Consider the following 25,209-nt stretch of genomic DNA (forward strand, 5'->3'; position numbering starts at 1 on the left):
CCTCGGGGTATCTGAGGCAGGTAAGTAGTACAGTAAGAGTACTATGCATAGATTGAGAAAGACCTGAGTTCGAATTTGACCTTAAATACTTAAAAGCTAAAGTCACTTAAAGTTTCTCAGCCTCAGTTTTCTTATCTGTAAAATAGGAATGATAATAACAGCACCTACCTTACAGAGTTGATGTGAGAATCAAATGTGGTGACATGTACAGTGCTTTACCAACCATAAAATGCTTCATAAATGCTAGTTAATATTATTTGGAAACTGAGGCCCCAAAAGGATAAATGGCTAAGGTAGTTAGAGGCAGAGTGTGAACCTGGAACCAAGATCTCCTGATTCTTCTTTTCACTGCTTCAGACTGCCTCCAAGGGCATGAATCCAAGACCTGATAGGTCACAGCAAAGTCATCCCTCAATCCTAAAGACCAGTGAAACCTCAGAATTTAGGACAGTTTCATCTTGGGCTGATTCTAAAATGTCATCTTGTTTTACTGAGCTTTGCAAAACTTCTCCTTGAATCAATAGCTGTTTCCTGATGAGTATCTACAAGTGCTTCTGTCTGCTCCTCACAGCTGTATCTCAGTTACAGCAGGCAGGCAGCTGAAATGAAATAGCCCCATTCAGGTGGCATTTGGATATTGTTCATGCCCCACTGAATGGGACTCCTAAAGTTGCTTCCACAGCAGTGCATGCATTAACCTGGTTAGCTCCGTGCTTTGTATTTGAGCAAAATGGTTCTTTTATTGCCTTCTGGGGCATGAAAGCATCTGATGCCTCCAGCTCTCACTTGACTTTTATCTAAACTCCCATCAAAAATAAAATGCTTGGGATAGTTGGCCATTCTTTGCTATTTAATTTTCTTGCTTTACAAATATTAAAAGGAAAATCTAGTTAGGTGGCTAAGGAAAAGTCAGGGAGAGATGTTTGAATATGTAAAAAGCCAAGAGCCAGCTTTAAATATATAAAATACTGCCTTTTAGTAACTATAAGAAAGATCTATTTGGCATGCAAGTTCTCTTGTTATTAATTATATTCATACTTGGTTTGAACTGTCTTATGACCATGTTTAAATTATCCTACAGGCCTTAAAAAAGGCCACATTTTTCCTGCAGACATGGCTTATATAAAATTTGAGTAATTCCAATAACTAGTTATTTTCCAGTGCATAACAAATTTAATAGGAGTAAATGTAAAGTTCTATACTTGTGTTCAAAAAATCAACTTCCTAAACACAGGATGGAAGGAGATGTAGCTAGAAAGAAAGGATGGTTGGATTGTAAAGTCATTGTGAGGTAACAGTGCGATATAGAAGCCTGGGAATCTGATACTATCCTGTATTCTGGTATACAGAACAAAGAGAGGTTATAGCCCCACTATATAACCTTAGTCTAGTCAGACCATATCTAAAGTAATGTGTCTTGTTATGCATACCACATTTCAGAAAGTGTCCAGAAGAAACCCACTAGAATGGTAAAAGGGTTGGAGATAATGCCATATATGAGGATTGGCTGAAGAAACTATGGCTGAGGAAAGTTTGGAGAAAAGAATACTGGGGAAAGGGTGGTGGTGTTACATTATATTATATCATAGTATTTGAAGGGCTGTCATCTTGAAAAGAGAATAGGCTTGCTTTTCTTGGTCTCAGAGAACAAAACTAGGGTCATAGATTTAGATATAGAAGGGACTCAGAAACCGTCTGATCTTAGCCCCTCTTTTTATGGATAAGGAAGCTAAGCTTAAGTGACTTACTCATGGACACACAGGAGGTATTCATCAGAGGTGAAATTTAAATTCTGGTCCCCTGACTTCTGAACCAGAATTTTCCCCATCACACCACTCTACAAAGGGAGAAGGTTTCAGAGAAACAGGTTAAGACTTGGCATAAGGAAAAACTGAGAATTCAGAGTTGTACTGGGTTGTCTCCAGAGGAAGTAGGTGGTTCCCCCCTCACTGGAAGTCTTTAGGCAGAGGCTAGAATCATAGGTTCCCAAAGTGAGTGATAACTCCCCCTGCAGGGAGTACTGGAATGATTGGGGGGCCAGTAGTAGCCTTAAATGCAGTTGGGGGTATGGAATAAAAATAAGGAATTGGAAGATAAAGAAAGATAAGGATAGACTAAGGAAAGAAAAGAAGAAAATCTTGAAAAACCATTCATACATGTTTCATCGGTTGTGTAACAGAGTTAAAGTCTTTATGATTATATTATTTTCCAAATAAACACACAAAATGCAAGTTGTAACCAATCAGTGGTCAAGTCTGCTGACAGGTCTTAACAAGCAGGTGTTGGCAGGTAAACATGTAGCTCGTGGTCGGGAAGTCCAGCATGCATCAACAGGAATATGTGCTTGTAATGACTTGTTTGCAATACAATACCATATGGTTAGATGATGCAATATTGTGTCATCAAAATTTCAATGCAGGAAAAAACCCACAAATTTACAATAAATTATTAAATTTAAGATGTGTCATTTTTTAAAAAATTATATTTTTTGACATCATGCAAATTTAAAAAAAATTAAAGGGTTAAAGAAACTAGATTTCCATGGGGGAACTGAGTAATTTTTTAAAAGGGGGCGGTAGGCCAAATAAGTTTGGAAACTTCTGCAATAGATGACGACTTGTTTAGGATATTTTAGGTGTTCTTCCACATGTATGAAGGGAGTACTCACTGGCATCTGAGGTTCCTTCCAATTCTCATTCTGTTGTTTCTTCATTTCAAAGTATCTTTTTTTTTTCAAACTATCTTCTTTTGGGTATGGCCTATATTTAAGGTAGTGTGGTGATGTTTTCAAAACCCAGGGATTTATTTGTGCTGTCACAGTACGGGAAACTCTTAGTAGGAAATTGTCTCCACGAATGCAGAATTTACCTTATCAGTTCTACCCTTAGGGAGTTGCCCAGGGTTCTTAGAGGTTACTGGCCTCCTATTCCCTATGCCATACTTCTCCTATTTTTGATTAAGTGAGTAAACCATAGGAATCATATGACAAGTGAAAAGCTGAACAACACATAGAGCTTGAAATGGAAATAATGGAAATGGAGAAAGGGAAAGGATTTCACGTAAGGGAAACCACTTCAGATGCCCCAAAGTGTAACTACAACTGAAGATCACCGACTTCTGGGTTAGTCCACTAAGTAAATCTGTCCCCTCATTCAGTTCCATTATTTCTTATGCCGCCAATTAAATAAGTATTTATTAAGCTCCTCCTCTGTGCAAGTTTCTAGTGATATAAAGATCTCTACAATCCCATCCTTGGGTCCTACCAAATCCTTTATTTCCTTACCAAAAGCCCTGTCCTTGCTTTCCATTAGTTTGTAAATCAATAGGGAGAAAGAGGCAAAGTAACTCAAATGCAGAGTAGAATGGGATAAGGACACAGGACAGATCCAGGCAAAGTGCTATGAAAGATTTAAGAAAGAGGAGATTCTTTCCTCTGAGAGGATCAGACAAGGCTTCATGGAGGAAATGGCTTCACATTAGAGGTTCTTAACTTTTTATATATCATTGTCTTTTGGGACAATTTGGTGAAACCTGTATCCCTTTTCTCAAAATAATGCCTTGAAATTTACAAAACAAAAAATACAAGCTATTGCAAAAGAAACCAATTACATTGAAATATTATTATCAGGGGGCGGAGCCAAGATGGCGGAGTAGAAAGACGCACATACACATAGCTCCGAACCCACAACCCATAGAACATCTACAAGAAAGTAACTCATGGCGAATTCTGCACCCAGAGGCCACAGAATATTGGAGCGAGGGAGATTTCTGTTCCAGAGAGACCTGCAAACCTCTCGCAAAAGGTCCTTCGCGCCACGGACTGGGCACCGGGACTGGGAGCTGAGTACAGCCCTGCCACGGCCGCGGCACCGAGAGGAAAAGATCCGAGCGGGCTTCAGGGACGGAATCTCCAGCGGCCACATGGGTCCCTCCACCCACAGGTGACAGGGGTCGGTGAGAGGGTCTCTTTGGCAGATCGAGAGGGGAGTGGGGTGCCCCCATAACTCAGGCCCCCTCGGGAGGCAACAGCGGAGGTGGGAGCAGACTGGGGCTCGGGGCTCCCCAAGCAGGCAGGAGCCCGGATCCATTGTTGAAGGTCTCTGCATAAACCCCCTGAGGGAACTGAGCCCGTGAGGCGGCCCTGCCCCAACCTGAGCACCTGAACTTAATCACACACTGAATAGCAGCCCTGCCCCCACCAAAAGCCCTGAGGCTGGGGAGCAGCATTTGAATCTCAAACCCCAAGCGCTGGCTGGGAGGATCTGGAGGCGAAGTGGGTGTGAAGAGAATATTCAGAAGTCAAATCACTGGCTGGGAAAATACCCAGAAAAGGGAAAAGAAATAAGACTATAGAAGGTTACTTTCTTGGTGAACAGGCATCTCCTCCCTTCCTTTCTGATGAGGAAGAACAATGCTTACCATCAGGCAAAGACACAGAAGTCAAGGCCTCTATATCCCAGCCCACTCAATGGGCTCAGGCCATAGAAGGGCTCATAGAAAATAAAGTTAGAGAGGTGGAAGAAAAGCTGGGAAGAGAAATGAGAGGCATGCAGTCAAAGCATGAACAGCAGATCAGCTCCCTGCTAAAGGAGACCCAAAAAAATGCTGAAGAAAATAACACCTTGAAAAATAGGCTAACTCAATTGGCAAAAGAGGTTCAAGAAGCCAATGAGGAGAAGAATGCTTTCAAAAGCAGAATTAGCCAGATGGAAAAGGAGATTCAAAAGCTCACTGAAGAAAATAATTCTTTCAAAATTAGAATGGAACAGATGGAGGCTAATGACTTTATGAGAAACCAAGAAATCACAAAACAAAACCAAAAGAATGAAAAAATGGAAGATAATGTGAAATATCTCATTGGAAAAACAACTGACCTGGAGAATAGATTCAGGAGAGACAATTTAAAAATTATGGGCCTACCTGAAAGCCAGGATCAAAAGAAGAGCCTAGACATCATCTTTCATGAAATTATCAAGGAAAACTGCCCTGAGATTCTAGAACCAGAGGGCAAAATAAGTATTCAAGGAATCCACAGATCACCACCTGAAAGAGATCCAAAAAGAGAAACTCCTAGGAACATTGTGGCCAAATTCCAGAGTTCCCAGGTCAAGGAGAAAATATTGCAAGCAGCTAGAAAGAAACAATTCAAGTATTGTGGAAATACAATCAGGATAACACAAGATCTAGCAGCTTCCACATTAAGGGATCGAAGGGCGTGGAATATAGGATATTCCAGAAGTCAAAGGAACTAGGACCAAAACCAAGAATCACCTACCCAGCAAAACTGAATATGATACTTCAGGGGAAAAATTGGTCTTTCAATGAAATAGAGGACTTTCAAGCATTCTTGATGAAAAGACCAGAGCTGAAAAGAAAATTTGACTTTCAAACACAAGAATGAAGAGAAGCATGAAAAAGTAAATAGCAAAGAGAAGTCATAAGAGACTTTACAACAGTTGAACTGTTTACATTCCTACATGGAAAGACAATATTTGTAACTCTTGAAACTATTCAGCATCTGGGTACAGGGTGGGATAACACACACACACACGCACACGCACACGCACACACACATAGAGACAGAGTGCACAGAGTGAACTGGAGAGGATGGGCTCATATCTTAAAAAAATGAAATCAAGCAGTGAGAGAGAAATATATTGGGAAGAGAAAGGGAGAAATGGAATGGGGTAAATTATCTCTCATAAAAGAGGCAAGCAAAAGACTTTTTAGTGAAGAGAAAAAGAGGGGAGGTGAGAGAAAAACATGAAGTTTACTCCCATCACATTCCACTAAAGGAAGGAATAAAATGCACAGTCATTTTGGTATGAAAACCTATCTTACAATACAGGAAAGTGGGGGATAAGGGGATAAGCAGGGTGGGGGGGATGATAGAAGGGAGGGCACGGGGAGGAAGGAGCAGTTTGAGGTCAACACTCATGGGGAGGGTCAGGATCAAAAGAGAGAACAGAAGTAATGGGGGACAGGATAGGATGGAGGGAAATATAATTAGTTCTTACACAACACTACTATTATGGAAGTCATTTGCACAACTACACAGATCTGGCCTATATTGAATTGCTTGCCTTCCAAAGGGAAGGGGTGGGGAGGGAAGGAGGGCAGATTGGCTGACAGGGGCAATTAGAACGCTCGGTGTTTTGGGGTGGGGGGAGGGGACAAAAGGGGAGAAAATGTGGAACCCAAAATTTTGTGAAAATGAATGTTAAAAGTTAAATAAATTAATAACAAAAAAGAAATATTATTATCAAGATATTTTTTTCAAGAGAGAAGCTTGAATTTATTGAAAGAACCAGACAGTTTACCAGATGGTCTACTTCCCTGTCCTCCTCCAATTTACCAACAATTGACCTTTCATATATCATATATGTGTATATGTTTATGTGTGTACATATAATCTCTATATCTCTATCATCTGTCTATCTGTCTGTCTATCTATCTTGTTTGCTCTTGTCTCCCCCATTAGATCATAAGCTCTTTGAGGATAGAGATTTGCCTTTCTTTGTTGTCTCTCTATGCCAGCACAATGCCTGACTCATGATAGGTGCTTTATAAATACTGCTTGGTTTGATGCCTCCTGTACAATTCTTTGCATCTGTTTAATGGGCATGGTAATCCTTGCACCATTGACTTCCCAGGACTCTGTGAAGTACTACATATCTGTGAGCTGTTCTTATTTTCTCTTTCAAAATATTTTTTAAAAAGATCACAGACCCCAGATTGAGAACCCCTGCATTAAAAGGAAGAGTGTTTTTGCCCAGTAGAACTAGCCCAAGGATGGAAGCATTGCCATACAGTCTAAGCTACTTGAAGGCAGGGACAGCTCCTTTTTTCGTCTTTGTAACCTCAGTGCCTGACCTAACTGTAATAGACATTTAATAAGTGTTTGATGAATTGAATTGAATTGTGGAGGAGACTCCATTCCAGGAATGAACACAATTGCAGAGATAGAAGAGGAGATGGCCGGAGAGGAGGTAGGGAGGAATATGAAATAAGCTTAAATATGCAGGATGAAGCCAGATTTTTTATATTCTGCTTGTCAAGTTTAGGGGTTTAAGCTTTTATTAAGTAAGTAATGAAGAGCTACCAAAGCATTTGGAATAAAGAAATGACCTCATTAGAGCAACATAGTTTTTTAGGACAATAAAACTGGAGGCAGCTAGGTGGAATAGTGTATGAGCAGCGGTCCTGGAGTCAGGAAGACTTGTGTTCAAATCCACCTTCAGACACTTACTAGCTGTGAGATCTTGGATAAGTCATTTTACCTCTGTTGACCTCAGTTTCCTCAACTGTAAAATGGGGACAATAATTGCACCTACCCTACAGGGCTATTGTAAGGATCCAATGAGATAGTATTTTTAAAGTATTTTTTGTCCCAGAGTATATAGTAAGTGCTGTATAAATGCTAGCTATTGTTAACTCATGCTTTAGTCAAGAATGTGAGAATCAATAAACAGATAATTAATAAGCACCAGCCATGTGCTGGAGGTACACAGACAATGTGAAACGGTCCTGCCCCTCAAGGAACTCATCATCCTGCCTGTGTATTGCCACTGGATTATGATGGCTCTGGAGGAGAGAGTGAGGCTGATGACTTTGCACAGCCCTGCCTCACTTAAATCCAATTCACTTATAAGTCAAGACGTCACCCTCCTAATGTCATTGGCCTTCTTGTAGAGCAAAGGACAAACAGCGACAACCAAGGAACTCACATTCTACCAGGGGAAATAACATGTACTATATTCAGATATTCAAACATAAAATATTTACCCCCTCATTTTGCATCTGGAGATGGGACTTACAGTGGGTAGCCAAAGACACCATCAATCAAGATGGTAGATTCCTATAAAGGCATTTCTGTGCGCTAAAAAGTGAAGTCCTCCAGAGCTTGGCTTCTGGACCAGGTGGCAGGTCAGCTAATGAGGAAAAAAGCAAACAAGTGAGGTAACATCTCTTCCCTTGGTCCACTCACTTGGCTCGTGGCCTTGTTCAGGCCTTCATCTTCATTCCTTTGCATCTGGATAGCTGGTCTTCTAACTCACACTCCCTGCCTCCCTAGCCAGCTGCCGTAGCAGTAATCTTAAAGCAGTAAATAACAAACCAAAGCAGGTTTGAGCATGTCAGTCTTTTGGTTAAAAAGTTCCAGTGGCTCCCTGTTGGTTCTAGAATCAAATCCAGACTCATCTGTCCAGCATTTAAACCCTTCACAATGTGACTCAAGTGTACTTTTCCAGCATTAGTATATAGCCCTTCTTTCTATGGTTCACCCAAACCAGCCTTCTAGAATGGCTCATTAAAGAAAAGCTCGGTGAACATCTGGAAGAGACAATGCCATTTAGAAAGAAACAGCGTGATGTCATCAGGACCAGGTGATAACACAGTTCTGTTCTTTTTCTAAACAGGATAACTAAACTGGTCAGTGAAGGGACTCTTATAGCTGTAGTTTACCTACATTTTAATGCAGTTTTTGATATAGTGTCTCATACCATTCTCATGGGAAAAATGGAGATAGATCCAGGAGTGCAGAACCTGAAGCCTCAAGGCCACAGGTAGCCTTTAGATCCTTGGTTGCAGCCTTTTGACTGAGTCCACATTCTACAGAACAAATCCTTTTATTAAGGGGATTTATTCTGTGAAGCTTGGATTCAAAGGACCTCAGTTGAGGATCTAGAGGGCCACATGTGGCCTTGAGGCCGCAGGTTCACCACCCCTGGATAACACAATTGGGATTCAGAATGAGTTGGATGACCAGATTCAAAGAGTAATAGCTAATGGTTCAATGTCAGTGGGTCAAATGTTCTCTAATGAATGACCCCAGGGATCTGTGGTTGGCTCAGGACTACTTAATATTTTTATTAGTGACTTGGATAAGACATAGATGATATACTTATCACATCTGAAGGCGATACCAAGCTAGGAAAATAACTAACAAAGTGGTTGACAGAATCTGGATCCAAAAGGATCTTGACAGAATAAAGCATTTGGCTGAATAGAATAAGAAAAAATTCACCAAGGATAAATGTAGTCTTTCATTTAGGTACAAAAACACTTTACAAATATAAGATGTAGAAGCACAAAGAGACAGAAACTGTTATGAAAAAAGGATCTGGGTGTTTCAGTGGACTGGAAGTTAAATACGAATCAGCAGTTCAATGTAGCAACCCAAAAAAAGTAATATGATTTAAAAGGTATATGACTTCCAAGAATAAGGGAAGGTGATAGTCTGGCTGAATTCTTGTCCTCATCAGACCTCATCAGGAATATTGAGTTCAATTCTGAGGGAAGGTTAAAAAAGAGGAGAGAGAGAAGGGTGGGGAGGGAGGGGAAGAGGAAATGTCAGCCCTTTTATACCAGCGGAATATGGTGCCTGGCAGATTCTACCAAGCCAGAAGGGTTTAGAGTTTGGAGTGTAGCAATCTGTCTTCCTTCCAACAACTAGCCTAGCTAAATTAAAAGGGAGAGGAAGAGGAACTAGGGAATGAAAGGAAGAAAATAAATGTTTGTTGATTGAAAAATAGAAAAATTTTTAAAAAACCAAATTCCTTAAAGTATTTCTGTAAACTATTGTTGTTGTGCTTGTCCTTCATTCTCAAAAAAGACCATGACATCAAGATGATGACATGACTTGCAGTTGACTTTGATTTGAGTGAGGGAGGGCTGTGCAAGGTCACCAACCTCACTTTCTTCTCCTGAGTCATCTGGGTCCAGCGGCCTGATATTCATCAGGACGACTGGAGATACCATATCCCTTTACTAGATCATCAGCCCTGTGAGGGCAAGGATCATGTCTTATTTAAACTTTGGCTCATAGGATCATACATCTAGCATTGTAAAGTATCTCAGAGACCATCTAGTACAATGCCCTTTATTTTCTAGATGGGAAAACTGAGGCACAAGAAGGTTGTTATTTGCCCAACATCACACTGGTAGAAATTTTGGGGGATGAGATTCAAAACCCAAGTTATACAATTCTAGGGCTAATGCTTTTTTAATGGTACAGCTCTTCCTCATTCTAGCACTTTTTACGCAGTGATCTTTGCACAGTAGGTGCTTAATCAACATTGGTTTATTGAATTAGAAGTACACATGTAGAGATTTTTATAAACCAGGTAGCAGAATTTATCTTTTCATTTAACAAATGCACAGAACAGACACAGGTTGATGAGTAAAAATTACTTTGTGCTGTGGCTGTCCTGTTTTCTACATCTAACTTGGTTGAAATTCTAAAGGACCTCTGTCTGATATCCTGGAAATGGTGTTCTGCAATTAATAGTGGTATTATTTGGTTTTTATCATGAGAGAGGAATAAGATTCTTCTTGAAGGCTTTCCTTAAGAAAGACTGAAGAGATTAACTTTTCTGTTTGTTTTTTTCTCAGCAGTACAAAAGAAGAAGAAAACATTGTTCGTGCTCCCAGTTTCTTGACCCCAGAGCTGGTAATTCCCATTTTCAGAAGTAAAACTTTGGTGCAGAGGTGTGTGGATGACAATAAGAAGGCTGCCTGGCTCTTGAGGAAAAGGTAAACCATTTGGGGGCTGGGGGCGAGGGGTAAGAGGGAGGTGTCTAGTGTAGATAAAGATTTCTCCAAGCCTGGCATTTGCTTCCCTCTCCACATGACTGATTCTTGAGTCTATTTCATCTTTCTTCGTTGTTGGTGTAACATATGGAATAACCAGAATTCAGAGGAGACATGGGTGGTGGCATTTCAGAGAATGACAAGATTTAGATTCTCAACACTTCTGGATGACTAGTAATGATCAGGACTTTTATCTTCTAAAAATCTCAAAGAAAGATTAATAGCCTTGGGAAGTCAAGCTAATCTTGGCAATTCTTAAGCTGTGAATAATAATATAGATAATAATGAATGGATGTTGAAGGACTAACTCTTCTCTCTGTCCTCTGGGACAAAACTACAGCCTCCCTCCTGATGCTGGACAGCTAGCTGTTCAGCTAAATGAGAATCAGCGTCTAGATTAGAGGAAAGTAAGCAGAGCTGAGGGTGGAGCCCTGACGGTGGCATCTGCGGCTGAAGCAGTAATCACAGGTGTGGAGGTCCTTCCCCAGACTCAGGAACAGGCCACATCTAAGGCACACGTCCTCTGAGGAGGCTTGTAATTAGTTAGCACTTCTTGCCAGAATGTACCATGTTTCAGTCTATGGGGGAAAAGGGACCATTTTATACCTTGCCTAAACCTCAGTATAAATATATGATACGTCATCCCATGCCATAAAAAAGATAGGGGACAGATGCCTTTTCGCTCTCTGAGGAATTTTCCAGGGAAATAGTGCCATGATTTTTGTAGAACATTTTGTTCCAAGGCCACATGGTCTCATCTCACACAACACAGAAAAAGATATATGTATATATATATATATATATATATATATATATATATATATATATAACACTGTCTGAGTCATTTGGTGTGTTGTAGGACTGGGAGGTTTGACAAACATTTAACATTTTTAATCTTCTTAATGTATTTTTAAGGAATTATTTTAAATATGGAGTGTATCTAGTTACTTGTTGAACTGTGAGTCTCAGCTAGGGCTTTGTTGAGAGTTTGACTTCTGTGTAATGGGGTAGAGAGCAGTAATTGAGGTCACAGGCTGGCAAGAGCCAGGGAGTAAATACTATATTACCTACCAATGATGGCTGGGAGCTGAATGATCTGTTTATCAAAGAAGAACGGATGGAGGTAACCCAATTCAGTCCCAGGTACATGAATCTATTGTCCCTACCTCAGTCTCTCCTTTGAGTTTGGTTGTTGAATAGCATCCTCTTTGGGACATTCCTCCCTAACTCATGCACCCTGCTTGGATCCTTGGTGGGAGGAGGAGCTAACCATAGGGGAGGTTATCTCTGGAGCTTAACTCAAAACTCTTAGCTCACAGTCTTTCAACCAAGCCCCAACAAGTTCATTTGCCTTTAGTTAGCCAGAGAATCTAGTTGGCTTGAAACAAGGGCAATAATGACAAAATATTTCCTCTGCAAACCTGGAGCACCCTTTTCCGCAGCTAAACATGTTATCAGTAGTAAGAGAGGACACAGATACAGAGTGCAATAAGCAGAGAGGTGCTCCCAATGAGACCCAAGAAACTGACACCTTTGGTACTACAGGGTTGTGGTATCCTTTCCTGGGGTCTGGCAGGGCAAGTGGTTCAGCTGTGCTTCCTGGACCGCCCGCTTGACTCATAGAGGCCATCCCCCCTTCCAAAATCATACTCTTCAGAGCTCTCCCACTTATAGAGGGTGTTTAGATTTTTAAAGGGCTGTCAGAGCACAAACCAACTCTTGGCTGGGCAGTCCTTGGAGTTGCACCAGTTCTGATCAGGGCACATCTTAGCACTTTGTAAAGGGTACAAAATATAGACCTTTTCTTATACTTTAAAATTGCCTCCATTTCCTGTCCCTTACCTTTCATTGCCTGAGCTGTGGGAAATCAGTTGCTTAGCAGTACCTTTGATTAACATCCCCTGACTCTTTGCACAACCCTGCCTCACTTCAGTCCAGTTTACTTGTAAGTCAAGATATCACCCTCCTGAAGTCACTGATTCTCTTCGAGATCAAAGGGTGAGCCACAAAACAAAGCAATGACCTCCCTAACTCTCTATTATTGTTACTCAGCAAACTTTGTATTTTCCTGTGACTTCCCAGATCTTTTCATCTCTGTTCTAAACATGATGCCTCAGGCTCTTGGATTTTCTCTTCATTTCTTACTGAGTTCCTATTTGTCTTTTAAGCCTCTTTCTCTGCCCCCTCACCCCTTTTTTATTTTACTCATTGACATAATTTCCTTCCTGTAGTCCTTGAAAAAAACCTGCAAATAAGCAAAAGCCTTCTTCCCCTACGGTCTAAAAGTTCTCCCTATTCCCAGTATCATTTGTGTTGTAGCCTCTTCTTTTTGCGCCATTAATTTCTCGTTCCTTTTTACTGTAGCTTTTTAGCACCCTAATCATGTACTTGTATTCCATTTGTATTCTCGGAACATAAGAGGAGAATTTCCAAGGATGAATGCCCCTTTGGAGTATTTTTCATGGCTGCTCACTCCAGGAGGTCCTACCTCCTTCAATGCCACTGCCTCCTTCCTCCTCCCTGAATCCTTCCCTTCCTAATGAAGATATTTCCATGTGAATTCCACATTCCCATAACTCACTCCCGAAGTATCCCTATTTTCCCATCTTTCTATTCCCTGCCGTCCCAGAGTACTTAGGAAACATTTGTGGAAGAAAGAGAACTTATATTTATGTAGCAGTCGGAGAGGCAGGGTGGTAGTAGAAGATGGAGGATTACTTACCTTGAAGTCAAAAAGACTGGGTTCAGATCCTGTTCAAGACACATACTAGCTGTATGACACATGGGCAAATTGCTTAGCCCCATGGTGTCCCAGGAAGCTCTCTGTTCTGTTAGAAACAAGTTGTCAGTCTTCTTTGATGGAGGGAGTTTCTTCCTTGGGAGTACACTAGTGAAATCACAGGGTGTGTGTGTGTATGCTTGTGTGTGTGTGTGTGTGTGTGTGTGTGTGCGCCCGCACACATCTATGCAAAGGTAGCGCTAGCTAGGTGGTGCAGTGGATAGAGCCTCCTGACTTGAAGTCAGGATTCAAATCTAGCCTTAGACTTATTAGTTGTGTGACTCCAGGCAAGACACTTAATCTCCCTGACCCAGTTTTCTCATCCTTAAAATGGGTTTTCATAAGGATAAAATGAGATAAAGTATTTTGCAAACCTTAAATATAAATCGTAGCAATTATTTTTAGAGCTGCTACACGGCACAGTGGATAGAATGTTGGACTTCAAGTTAGGAATTTAAATCCTACCTCAGATACTTACTGGCTGTGGGACCTTAGGCAAGTCATTTAACCTTGATTTGCCTCAGTTTCCTATAAAGCATTTTGCAAACCTTAGAGAGCTTTATAAATGCTAGCTATTATTATTATACACATATACACATAAATAGGTATATACATCTATATGGAGAGAGGCACATATACTGCTTTTTATGCTTATTTATATTTTTTGTGTTAAAGTTTGCAATGTTCTGTCTCATTTGAGCCCTACAAACTCTGTGATGTTAAGTGCTCCAGGTATTATTATCCCCATTCTACAGGTTGGTGACTTATTTGCTCATGGTCTTGCAACTAATAGGTGTCCGAGGCAGATTAGAGTCTAGATCTCTCTTTATGCCAAATCCAGTATTCTTTCTACTACAACACGGTTTTTTTTCAAGGAAGGAATGCTGTCTCTCATAGATTGTAAATTATCAAATCCTCCACTATTTAATTCACTGTTGTAGCATGCTGAGACATGTAGACAAGAGAGTCAGTAAGTGCCGCAGGATCGTGGGTTTGCTCTTTTTCTCCTCATCCGAATCTCCAACGTAGGACACTGATGAAATAGTAACCAGTGTTAGGATAGAATGCAGAGCTGGAAAGGACCTTGGAGGTCAGCGTTTTACAGGTGATGAAAAGGAAGCCAGAGAGATGAACTGAATTGGTGGTCAGGGTCACAAAACTAACCAGTATCAGAGGTAAGATTTGAACTCAGGTCTTTCTACTCCTTCTCTTATGGCCTCTCAGTTTTGTTCATTTTTCAGTTGTGTCCAACTCTTCATGACCGCATTTGGGGTTTTCTTGGCAGAGATACTGGAGCGATTTGCCATTTCCCTGTCCAGCTCAGTTCTGCTAATGAGGAAACTGAGGCAGACAGGGTTAAGTGATTTGCCCAGAATCACATAGCTACTAAGTGTCTTAAGGTCAGATTTGAACTCAGAATTCCTGACTTTAGACCCGGCACTCTATCTACTGCACCACCTCTCTGACTGTTGCCTGTCAGGCTGCCCCCACCCTTTTTTTTTTTTAGAGGTGAGAACATTGAAGCCCAGAGATGTTTAGTAACTTGTCAGAAGTCACACAGGTAATGAGGAACGGAGCCAGGATCTTAATCTGGGGCTGTGATTTCAAGTCAATGGCTCTTCTTTCCTTGCTGCCCCTTGGCTGAGTTTCCAAACATTTTGGGGCCAGTCATTTTTCGCAAAGGTTCCTCCAGTTTTTGTGTTAAAGACTAATTCAAAGCCTTTTAGCCTCTGGATACAGATAAGCTCACCCACACCACCACAGCTAGAAAATGAATAAAATGCAGGCAAACAAAATTCTCCCAGTTTCCCAGAAGTGGGAGGTTGTCCTGGCAAGGAGCCGGAAACAGCCATATGTCATTCATTTTGCTGTCCAGGGTTCCAGTTCATTTATTTTTCAATCTTTTCTTATTGTTACACTTGAAGAACCTCAGATGATACATCGAGTTCCTGACAACTCTCTCTAATTAGAGTTTCTGCAGGGACACCTGTTCAGGACTGCCATTTTTCTTTTGGCCAAGAATAAGTTCCTCTCCCTGAGAAGAACAGTTCCACATTGAGATGCGTTGACTTACATGGAAATGTGTTGTGCATGACTCCACATGCGTAACGTATGTCAAGTTGTTTGCTGTCTCAATGGGAGGAGGAGGGTAGGGAGGGACAGAGAGAATTTGGAATTCAAACTTGAAAAAAGAATGCTAAAATTGTTTCAACATGTAAGTGGGGGAAAATAAAATACTAAATTGAAAGAAAAAATTGTGATCCTATTTTCCAAGGATCTTGAGGAATGAAAAGTTGGTGTATCTCTCGTTGCTGACCTGACCCAGTATTTGTCCTGACACTCAGCGCGGTGCCTCAGGCTGTCTCATCCCACCCTCTTTTCACCTCATGGTCCAGTGGCTTTAGAACGCCAGTTCATTTCATCACCCAGTAAAACTATAATTGATATTTTGGCATCAGGGTAGAGGAAGCATATCTTGCGATCATGAAAAACAAAGCATAATCTTTCTCAAGGGAGTCGGACAGAATACCAGCTGTGTGAAAGATGAAAATTTGAGGACTAGTTTTCTTAGGCATCATTTCTTGGAGGTAACCTGTTCCCTCCACCCTACCCTCTGCTAATAAAACATAGCCCCGACTCCTGGGGAGTGCTTTTGGAAGGAGATAGTGGAGGGCTGAAATGGGACTCCTCTCCCCATCTGCCAGATGGAACACTGGAGATGAAGCTGGCAGAGAAACGAGGAACAGGATGGCAAACTTGGTTTTGACAGGACTGGAATTTGAGATCAAGGCTTTTGTGGCAGCTAGATGAAAGAGCAGCCTGGTCTGAAGGTTGGAACCTGGGAATTAAATTCAGTAACCGACTTTTTGTTTGATTCAACCTTTCAGAGCCCTTTCTGCATGATGGCTGAGGTGTGGTTGTTTAGTATTTACGAAGGAGCAGCTTTAGGCTGGTGGCATTTCAGTGGCCAGGATAATCTGTTCACTGTTGCCCTTACCACCTCTGTCCTGTGTTCTACCAGCTGCCTCAATGTTCCGGACAGGACAGAAAAATGACTGCTTTTCTTCAGGGTATGAGTCAAGAACCTGCAAAAGTCTATATGCTCTACAACAGCAGTTCTCAAAACTCTTTTGGTCTCAGATCAATTTATAAATTATTGAAGATCTTCCAAAGAGCTTTTGTTGATATGTATTTTTTTCTATCAATATTTACCATATTAGAAAATAAAATATCTTAGTATTATTATAAAATAGGGCAGCTAGGTGGTACACTGAATAGAGTGCTGAGCCTGGAGTCAAGAAGCCCTGAGTTCAAATTTGACCTCAGATACTAGATATGTGACCCTGGGCAAGTCACTTAACCCTGTTTGCTTCAGTTTCCTGATCTGGAAAATGAGCTAGAGAAAGAAATGGCAAACCACTTCAGTATTTTTGCCAAGAAAATCCCAAATGGGGTCATAGAGAGTCAGACACACTTGAAATCGTTGAATAACAACGTTATTATGAAAATAGTCTTGACCTCATGGACCCATAGGGGTCCACAGACCACACTTTTTCTACAGAAGTCATTTCACAGATGATTAGGTGGAAGCCTGGAGAGATAAAGCTGTAACTGAGGGTCCAGAAGGGAAGCCTTACGGTGACTAGTTCCTGGACAGCACATCACCCAGGGCTTGTTGCTGCAGGGCTTTTTCTTTTTTTCTATTTGTACCTCTCCATCTCCTAGTCCTCCACTGAAACTGACCTGTCCAGCATCTTACTGTATCTCTGCCCAAGGTGTCCACAGGCTAGTCTAAGAACACATCTTCTTCGTTCTGTGAACTTTGGATTCAGACAAAGGGCCGCAGTTGAGGACCTAGAGAGCTGCGTGTGGCCTGGAGCCCAAAGGTTTCCCAACCCTGGCTTTAGACTGAAGGATTCTCCTGAGCTTCCTTCCTTGTCTTGGCCTAGGATCCTAATCAACACATCACAAAGGATGGCACAACAAAGACTGTTTTGTCCAGGACCAGATGTGGTGCTGGCTAAAACCAGATGAACCTGATTTAGAAATCTCCCTGGAGTCCTTGGCCTTCTGTCACCTGCTCTGACCCAGAAAATGACTGATATCATTCCCTAGTAGCTCTGGGCTAAGATTAGGCAGGCAGCCTTCAGGCGTGTCTTCCAGAAGGTGACAACAAAGAGGCTTCTGCTTAAACCCCCAAAGAACTCTGGTCACAGAGCTGATGAGGATGCTCCTTGGGAGAGAAACAAGGCCTTTTCTATCTTAAAGGACCCCAAATCTTCATGAAGCTAGGCCTTAAACTATACAGAAACTTTCTTTCTTCTAAAGCCTAAATACTAGAGAAATCAAACAATAAAAAAATTCCCCACCCCCATGGCTAAAATCTCTGCCTTCTGTTCAAACCAGCTTCCAGGTTAAATTGGCTAAATTAAAGCCAGGAATTCATTTGCCAGCTTTGGCTGCAGTTGTCCAAAGAGGCTCCCATGTGTTACTGCTCTTAGTCTGAGCTCTGAGAGAATTCTAAGAGGAAGGGATTAAGAAAACCTGAAATTCCTGCAGGCAGGGGATACTTTGGTTTGTTTGCATCCTATTGACTTATTTTATTTTATGTCCCAATCTGTGATTTCCTGCAGTTTCTCACCTCAGAGCATGATCTGAGGGTTCTGAGACCTTAAGAAGAATCTCCAGCATCAATATGGCTCATTAAGGTTTGCCAAGGGCTTTACACATGTGTTATTTGATCTCTACAAAAGCTTTGTGAGGTGGGCACTATCATGATTCCCATCTTAGAGAAGAGGAAACTGAGCCTGACATAAGTTATGTAACTAGCCCAGGGTCACCTAGCTAGTAATGGTGACTGAGGAAGGATTCAAACTCAAGTATTCCCAACTCAGGTTCAGGACTCTAGCCATCACACCTCACAGAGACTTGTATACACACACACACACACACACACACACACACACACACACACACACATATATACAGTCTATATATGTGTGTGTGTGTGTATATATATATATATATATACAGTCTATATATGTGTATATATATATATACAGTCTATATATATATATATGCATGTGTGTGTATCTATATATACATACATATACACAGTCTATATGTGTCACAGGTGAAACTCGAATCCAGATCTTTCTAACAATGAGCCTCTCAGGCTGACTTAGAGAGAAAAAAATTTTTTTTAAGTATTCAGAAAAGCATTCAAGCATTTTTGGTCCATCAAGGCATTGTGGTATCATTGGAAGAGTACTGAGTTCAAGTCTTACAGCTTGCAGAGCAGTGTAACCCTGGTCACTTAATCCAGCCGTGCTTCAGTTTATTCATCTGTAAAATGGGAGTGCACATTGCCTCACAGAGTTATTAAGAGAGACAAGCAATATGAGTGTAAAAGTGCTCTAAAAGTAGAAAGCCGTGAATGAAATTGAGCAAATCGAAAAGGAGGCCTATCAAACAAGGGTACAGTAGGTGGCTCAGTGGATAGACCACTGGGCCTGGAGTCAGGAAGACACATCATTTTGAGTTCAAATTCAGTCTCAGACACTTACTAGCTGTGTGACCCTGGGCAAGTTACAAACCTGTCTGCCTCAGTTTCCTTATCTGTAAAATGAACTGGATAATGAAATGGCAAACAACTCCAATATCTTTGCCAAGAAAACCCCAAATGGGGTCACAGAGACTTGGACACAATGGAACAATAATGACAAAAAATCAGGGCCAGGGCAGCAAGGATGGCTGGATTGCCTGATTAGGCACCACCACCTTCGCCTTGGTTCAGACAACCAGTTGTGAGATCCAGTCAGGTGAGAGGAGAAAGGGAACACACATTTATTAAGCACCTCCTATATGTCGAGCACTGTTAAAAGCTTTATAAACATTCTCATTTGATCCGCACAACAACTTGTGAGGTACATCCTAGTATTATTCCCATTTTATAGGTGAGCAAACTGAGGTAGAGGTTAAGTGACCTGTTTAGGGTGACACAGTAAATTTCTGGTGTTGGATTTGAACTTAACTCTTCATGTCTCTGGGCCTGGTGCTCTGTCCACTGTGTCACCTAGAGGAGCTTTTGGCACATTGTGTTCTGTCCCTTGTGGTGAAACTGCAATCTACCTCTTCACATCCAGACAGCTGTTTATATACCTTTTCATTTTCCCTCGTTGAATTGTGGACAGAAAGAAAAGAGCCCCTCAGCTTCATGGACTATATTTACTGCGCCTCTCAGTGACAATGAGTGTACACCCCTTCTGCCAAGAGGAGGATTTGCTTCTGCCTCCAGATACCCAGGAAAATCTATGGGAAACAATAGTGTAGTTTCTTCCTGGGAAATAATTTTAGCAACATGTAAAAAGTCAGCCCTTTACATGATTCCCTTGTAAACTATGTATTCTCAGGCTTAGCAAGAAAAACTCAGCTTCTTCCACTTACTAGAGGGATGTTGACATTTTTGAGAGCCATTCACTTACTCATTTTTATTCCCATTAACACTGACAACTCAAAATATTATCCGCAGTTCAAGCTACTCAACCTACCTACGCTCTCCTTTCACAGAACAAATACTACCTTCACATTACCGTAGTTATATTTCATCTTTTACCATCCGAAGGTGTGGGGAGATTTTATTTCTCCTAGAAATGAGAAGCCAAGTTCTAAAGTGTATTTTTAAAAAACATATTGTGATACAGTAAGTAGAACCTTCACTTGAGTCCGTCTCTGGGGACTAATTTTCTTTAGGGGAGAGTTAGGTAGACTTCATGACAGCCAAAGGTGGGTTGGTTTGGCTGTATCTGTTTATGACAGAAAGAGGTAGCTAGAGAGGCATCTGTCAGGTCTCTGGGATGTAAGAGCCTCATGCTAGAATGAAATACACACTATTGTTTGAAACTGGTGAAAAAATAGGCAGCTAAGATAACATGGAGCCCAGCACATAGTAAGTGCTTCATAATTGCTTCATCTGTTTATAGCTGAATTAAAACTTGCTGCTTATTAAGAATCTGGGAAGTCTTATAATTTGTTGTTCCTTTTAAATATACAACAAGTTTGTGAACGGATCCAGTCATTTTGGAGCGCAACCTGGAATGATGCCCAAAGAGTTCTTAAGCTACCTAGACCCTTTGACTGAGCAATACCCTCCAAGCGTTTGTGCAGGTTTTTGTCCTGGTCTCCACTTCTCTGCCTTCTGGGTTCTTTCAGGTGACACCCCCTACATAGAGCCTTTTTTGGTCTCGGGCTGAAAGTGATTTCTCTCCCTCCTGTTTCTTATAGCACTTAGAGACCACACCCTCCTTTGTTCTTATCACCTTCTATCAGTCCTTTTGATTTGTGCATGCATTTATTCCCCCCCTTAAGCTCCCCACACACACTCACACCTGCTATCCTCCATGCCTTGCACGGTGCCTTGAACATGGTAGATGCTTAAGAAACATTTGAAAATGGAAATATTAAAATCAAAGGTCATTCTCTTTCACACTTTTTATATACCAGTTAGATTCATAATTAGCTCTCTATAAAAGCTCCCACAGAACCAAGGACTCAGCCGCCAAAAGACCAACTGGTCTTTTGGGTCAGTGTCAAGTATGATCAGAGATCCCTGAAATGCCACAAATCACCACATTTCTATGTACAGCGATTTAGGGAGTTGGAATTGACTGCAACAAGTCACACTTGAGACAAGTGCGATAGGACTGCCAAAAAAAAGACATAGACTTCTCAAATTTGTGGATGCCATAGAGCTGGGAGGGATATATTTAATTCACTGAGTGACAGAATCAGGTCCCCAAAAAAATCTTAACCCAGAAAATGGGCTAAATTTTACAAGATGAAATTTAATTGGAATAAATATAAAATTCTTTTGAATTGAGGTAAAAAAAAATGTACGAGATGCGGAAATGTGATTAAACAGCAGTTTACCTGAAAAAAAAAGCTAAGGTTTTTAGTTTATCACAAGCTTAATATGAATCAACAATGTATTCTGCCATGACAGCCTCCAAATCTAATCTGATATGTAATTGTATTACTAGATGAAGAGTTTCCAGAGCAAGTTTGATCCAAACCCTGTAAGAGTTGAGCAAATACACACTGCTGCGAGGGCTTAACTTGCCTGATTGAAGGTTAATGATCCTATGGTACTAGTCTGCCATGGGGAGTGCTTATTTTCCTATGCAAACACTTTATGAAACACTCAGAAGTGTTTCTTTTCCTAGTATTGATGTTCTCATGTAAATTTTTCATCTGGTTCTGCTCTCTTCACTCCGCATCAGTTCGTATATGTTTTTCCCATGTCTTTATGAAAGCTTCTCTTGGCTCATTTCTTACAACACAATAGGCCTCCATCATATTCATAAACACAACATTTAAATAGTTGTAGGCATTTTCAGATGAGATTATTGTATTATTAGTTTTACTTAACTGTCAACTTGGTTACAAAAGGCCTCTCACAAGGTGGGAGTGATCTTTAAATATTCGTAATGTAAAAACAAAATACATAAAAAAAACTTTGAAAAATTATGTTTGACGAAGATGAAAGAAAAGGAAAGGAAAAGTGAACAGGATTCAAGTTAAGAAACATCTACTTCAAAGAAGTACCAAGGGAGGCTGAGGTGTAGATTTTGCAGTTAACAAAAGGCAGAGACCTTTTGTTAATTTTTTGCTTGGGAGGACTCAAATTATAACCTGCCACACTGTAATTAGCCCTCCAGGGTGGCTTACTACCAGAACTTTTGATGATGAAGAGGAAAATGTTACAGTTTTCTTCCTATATCTCTAAGGAAGCATTTCTCATTATGCATCCATTTCTTAATCCCAGACCTTATCCTCCACAGTTGGGAGTGGTGGGAACCCTGCATTAGAGAACCATTGGAATCCCTCTGATGTTGTCTTCCCTCATGTTGTTGCATGTGGTGATGCTGTCCAATAGGAGGACAGCAGGGAGAAAAGGAAAACCCTGCCCTTTTTCAAAACCAATAGGAGGACAGTTGAAAGGGAACTTAGAAACCATCTACTCTGTCTCTCTCGTCTTCATGGGGAAACCAAGTCCCAGTGAGTGAGTTGCCCAAGATCACACAGGGAATAAATGGTAGAGCCAGGATTCTAACTTCAGTCCCGAGACTCTGAGTATAGCGCTCCAAATTCAGTGCCTTTTTCACTGTGGGGATTGTTGCATTCTTTATACTTGAATCCCCAGAGTGTAGCATAGCACAGTACCCAGCACATAGTAGTCCTTTAGTAAGTACTTGTTAATTGATTGTTTGCCTGTATCACATAATTTTAGAGAAAAGGAGAAAACAAGTATTTACTGTGTACCAGGCACTGTGCCTAAGAGCTTTACAAATATTATCTCATTTGAGACTTACAGTAACCCTGTGAGGTAGGTGCAGTTATTATCTCCATTTTACAGATGAGGAATCTGAGGCAGATAGTGATTAATATGCTCATGGCCACACAGGTAGTAAGTATCTGAGGCTAGATTTGAAGTCAGGTCTTCCTGATCCTAGAACCAATCCATTGAACCACTTAGATGCTTAATAAGAGGCTTATACTTTCTAATGGGGCAGCTAAGTGGTGTAGTGGATAGAGCACCAGTGCAGGAGTCAGGAGGACCTGAGTTCAAATCTCACCTCAGACACTTGACACTCATTAGCTGTGTGACTTTGGGCAAGTCACTTAACTCCAATTGCCTCATCCTGTGTCATCTCCAGTCATCCTGATGGATATCTGGTCACTAGATTCAGATGACTCTGGAGGAGAAGTGAGGCTGGTGATCTGCACAGCCTTCCATCACTCAAAACAAAATCAAGTGCAAGTCATGCCATTATTTCTCTGATGGCATGGTCTTCTTCGGCAATGAAGGACGAATACACACACTTTCTAATGCAGAGCATTGTTGTCACACTCAGAAATAGGGCCACTAAACCATATATAAGGTTTCTCATTGGCTGCATATTGATTTGGAAAACCACAAATTAACATATCTATATTTGATTGTATTTTTCTCTATTACATTAAATATTTTCCAGTTACATTTTAATTTGTTTCAGACAGTACTCAAAACGTGGCAGGCTCACTGTTTGACACCTCTTGTATAGAGCTTCCTAATTTTACCCCTCCAATTTCAAATCTAGTTGTAGATGAGTTCATTATGCCATGTTCCATATGTTTACTCTGTCAAGTACAAAATGTAGAAGGTTGCTGACTCCAATTTTCCATCCTAGATTCTCAAGCCATTTATAGCATAGGGAAACTCCACAACACAGGAAGCTGTTGGCTTAATTTCCTTCTTACACTGAATCAGCATATACCATCACCTCTCAGAGTCTCAGCCCAAGAGGTTTATGTGGATAGCTATGTTTTTCTAAATACAGTTTACAGAATGTTTGAGAGCAACTGATCTCCCCACTAGGAATTTCTCCTGTGAAAACTCTTCAAGACCTTTTAAACTGTATCTGAATGTGAGCCTACTGTGCATTCAAAGAAAGATAAGCCTCATCATTCTTTAATGAATCAGCTGGTTGTGCAGGGAGGTGTGCTTGCTGCCCTGAATAATGTAGGCTGAAGAGTCTCTCTCCTCATAGGGAAATTGTTAAGTTACCTTTCGGTGACCTGGCTTCTTTTAAACATTGAGACTAGTTCACTCATGAACACAGTTTAAACAGTGACACTGAACAACAATTTAACTGAAAAAAATTACTTCTGGCAGGTATGCACAGGTAACAAGAAGAGCTTACAATACCTTTCCAAGGGATTTGACCTGCCTTTGTCAGAACAGACTAATCTGGACAAATCTAAAATTCACCTAAATACTTTCAACTTTTTTTTTTTCTGAATTAGGTTCATTTGGACAGATACTAAGCATGTGAACAACTCCTTCCCCTCCCCCACTTCTTTAAACCTCATTAATTTGAGGATAGAGGTAGTCAGTGAGCTGCCTTTGCTCCTACAGCTTCCTATTCCAAGGATATCCACCCACCATCTCTATCCCCACTCCCTAGATTCCTGTACATTCTTTAAATCCCTTTTCAAATGCCACCTCCTCTAGGAAGCCTTTCCTAATTCCTCGACCTTAAAATACAGTTGAGAATAGCCATTTCCCTTTTAGATCTCACATAAGGCTGTGCCTTATATATGCTTATGAATTATTCTGATTCTAATTGTCCACACATGTGTTATAGCCTTCGATATCCTCTAGACTCCATGAGAGCAAAAACTGGTTCTTCTCTCAAACTTCTATCCCTTCCAGTACTAGCCGTGTTCTTTTAAAAAGCTTTTTGAACTAAATTAAAATAAGGTTTGATAGGAAATGGGAAGGGCCTTAGGAAGTATTTTACAAACTTTAGTAATAATGATATGAAACAATGTAACTTAGTTGGTAGAAGGCCAGCACCACGGTCAGCACCATGCTGGCTTCAAGTCCTGTCATCTCTGACCCCAACAAGTCCCCTACCTTTTAGAGCCTTTTCCAAGGCAACTCTCTATTCAAGATGATACATACTGGAAGAGTTGCAGATTCATATGAGTACAAGTAGTTTCCTTTTCATCCAATCTCCCTAATTGATGATCTGACTTTGTCATTCCCCTACATAATAAATACCAGAAGCTACCTTATTGCAGCTAGGATCAAATATAGAATTTTTAAAAAAAGGCTTTGTTTAGCTTTTAAAGTCCTTCACAAATTTGCTTCAGTCTATCTTTTCGGCTTCATTGTCCATTACTCCCCCTCCCACTTTCTGCAATCTAGCCAAACTGTTCTCTTTTTCTTCATGCAAAGGATTCCACCCCCACCTCCACACCTTTGCATGAGACATCTTCAGTACATGGCCTCCTCC

General features: G+C 40.9%; 1 protein-coding gene across 6 annotated transcripts in view; it reads left to right on the forward strand.

Moving 5' to 3' along the window:
* Positions 1-25,209, forward strand: part of CEP135 (centrosomal protein 135) — a 277,569-nt gene that overhangs the window by 248,563 nt on the left and 3,797 nt on the right. For 5 of the 6 annotated variants that reach the window (XR_011969605.1, XR_011969600.1, XR_011969601.1 and 2 more), the window contains one exon: positions 10,393-10,533. The gene's annotated coding sequence lies outside the window, so the exon portion shown is untranslated. The remainder of the gene's footprint in view (positions 1-10,392; positions 10,534-25,209) is intronic. The other variant, XR_011969602.1, reaches the window with a different exon arrangement.

Source organism: Notamacropus eugenii, chromosome 6 (assembly GCF_028372415.1).
Source record: "Notamacropus eugenii isolate mMacEug1 chromosome 6, mMacEug1.pri_v2, whole genome shotgun sequence".
Classification (NCBI taxonomy): Eukaryota; Metazoa; Chordata; class Mammalia; order Diprotodontia; family Macropodidae; genus Notamacropus; species Notamacropus eugenii.